Raw genomic sequence first — 2478 nt, 5'->3', positions numbered from 1 at the left:
AAATGATCCAATAGTTTGTTCAATTTGATGGTGTGCAGGACGAGGATCCCAACGCTCACTTGGAAAATTTCTTAGAGTTTTGTGACACTTTTAAAATCAATGGCATTTTTGATGATGCCATTCGCCTTCGGTTGTTTGTTGAACTCGTTACCACGAGGGTCAATCACTACTAGGGAACAAATGACCGAAAGTTTTTTTTTAAATATTTTTCGCCTGCTAAAACAACCAAATTACGTAAGGATATCTCTTCTTTTGTGCGGAAGGGTTTAGAAACACTCTACGATGCATGGGAAAAATATAAGGATCTGTTGAGAAGGTGCCCTCACCATGGGTTACCACTCTAGCTACTGGTTCAAATGTTTCATAATGGCCTGAATCCTTCGACTCGACAGATGATCGATGCAGCCGCTGGCGGAACTATCAATAATAAGACACTGAATAATTATCAAGGTCAAGTCATGAGGAAAAAGCCAATGAAAACAGCCAGCGTTTTTAACGTCGATTCGGTCACCATGCTCTCTAATCAAGTAAACTTTTGAATAGAAAAATTGACGGTTTTCTTGGTTCTTCACAGGTTCACCTAGTAATGCAGTGTGAAGCAAGTGGAGGTGGATCAAGCAATTCAGAATACCCACCCTTGGCCACAGCATGGAGAACGAGCAGTTAAATTACATGGGTAATAATCCTCGATCTCAAAATAATCCTTATAGTAATACTTACAGTGGAGGTTGGAGGTACCACCCAAATTTCTCATGGGAGGCTAAAGGAATTAGAGACCACCACCTCCAGGCTTCTAAGGACCACCCTACCAACAAGAGAAAAAGCTAAACCTTGAGGAGATGCTAAGAAAATTTATCTCGGTGTTAGAAACTCATTTTCAGACACTGAGATGGCACTTAAGAATCAACAAGCATCGATCCAAGGGCTTGAAACTCAGATAGGTCAGCTCGCTAAATTGATATCTAAACGACCACAAGGTAGCTTGCTGAGTAACACTAAATCTAACCCAATGGAGCAACTCAATGCAATTACCATTCAAGATGAGGAAGGGTTAGTTGCACCTGAACCAGAACCAAGGCAAGAAACTGTGGTAAGTAAAGGTAAAGGTGAGGTGGACCACAATGACCAAAAATCGGTATGTAAAGAGTACAAACCTCGTGTGCCATATCCCAACGCGACAAGGAAAGACCGCACAGAAGAACAATTCGGTAAATTCCTTAAATTATTAAAGAAGTTACATATTAACTTACCATTTATTGAAGCTCTTTCGTAGATGCCAAACGCAGTCAAATTCCTAAGGGAACTTTTAACAAATAAGCGAAAGTTGGATGAGGTGTCGCATGTGGAGCTAAATACGGTTTGCTCAGCCATACTGCAAAATAAGTTGGCCAACAAATTAAAAGATCTAGGGAGTTTTACGATTCCCTGTTTAATTGATAGCCTAGATGTTAATAATGATTTGGCTGATTTAGGGGATAGTATCAATGTTATGCCTTACAAAATGTTTAAGCAACTAGGTCTTGGGAAACCCAAACAAACTAGGATGAGTATTCAATTAGCCGATAAAACAATCAGATTTCCTAGGGGGATTATTGAAGATGTACTCGTTAAAATTGACAAATTTATATTCCCAGTTGATTTCGTTGTTCTAGACATAGAGGAGGATAGTAACATTCCTTTAATTTTAGGGAGGCCCTTTTTAGTAACCACTAAAACAATAATTGATGTTGGCACAGGTGAAATCACACTTCGTATGGGAGACAAAATAATCACCCTTCAAGCTCGTAATACGAGTAACACATCAAAAATTGAAGGTGGTCGTATAAATCATTCTACTAAAACTGACCATGTGGTGCAACCTACTTTACAGGAAATAAGTTTGAAGAACGTACATGAGCCATGTTCAAGCAACAACAAAAGACCTATCTATGAAGAACGAAGGCTACAAATCGAGGAACTAAATGAATGGTAGACACATAAACCGAGGACACATGATAAACCAAAACCACGCCATGATGAGCTTAATGTCACCCCAATCAACTTAAGGTTGGAGACAAAGTGCTACTAGATGCAGCAGACCCTCGCATTGCCACTTCTAAACCTAGCGGAGCAATCCCTCTTACGGTACTTAGTATTTTCCCATATGGTACAGTCAAGATAATTCATCCCAAATTCGACACTTTTAAGGTAAAAAGTATTCATCTTAAACCTTATGTTGATAAAATTGATAGCAGGGATGAGGAGTGTAAACTCCTAGTAGCACAATGACCATGCACCAAAAAGATAAGTCGAGCTTAGACTATAAATAAGCGCTTCTCGGAAGGCAACCCGAGCACTAAAGATGATAACTTCTTTAAAAATTTTAGTTTTAACATCTAATCACTAACTGAGTCATTGAAACACAGGTTCTCTAATCCACACGGCAGGGCACACGAGCGTGCCTTAGGCCATGCCCACACCATGAGAGGAGACACAGCC

General features: G+C 39.7%; 1 non-coding gene across 1 annotated transcript; it reads right to left on the bottom strand.

Annotated features, from left to right (window-relative positions):
• Positions 1 to 227: 227 nt before the first annotated feature.
• On the bottom strand, positions 228 to 334 carry LOC128282773 (small nucleolar RNA R71). The gene has a single exon (XR_008273127.1). It is a non-coding gene; the product is annotated as a small nucleolar RNA R71 (small nucleolar RNA).
• Positions 335 to 2478: the final 2144 nt, after the last annotated feature.

The sequence above is a fragment of the Gossypium arboreum genome, chromosome 10 (assembly GCF_025698485.1).
Source record: "Gossypium arboreum isolate Shixiya-1 chromosome 10, ASM2569848v2, whole genome shotgun sequence".
NCBI lineage: Eukaryota > Viridiplantae > Streptophyta > Magnoliopsida > Malvales > Malvaceae > Gossypium > Gossypium arboreum.
The sequence above is the reverse complement of the archived record's forward strand: the minus strand, read 5'-3'. Positions and strand labels throughout refer to the sequence as shown.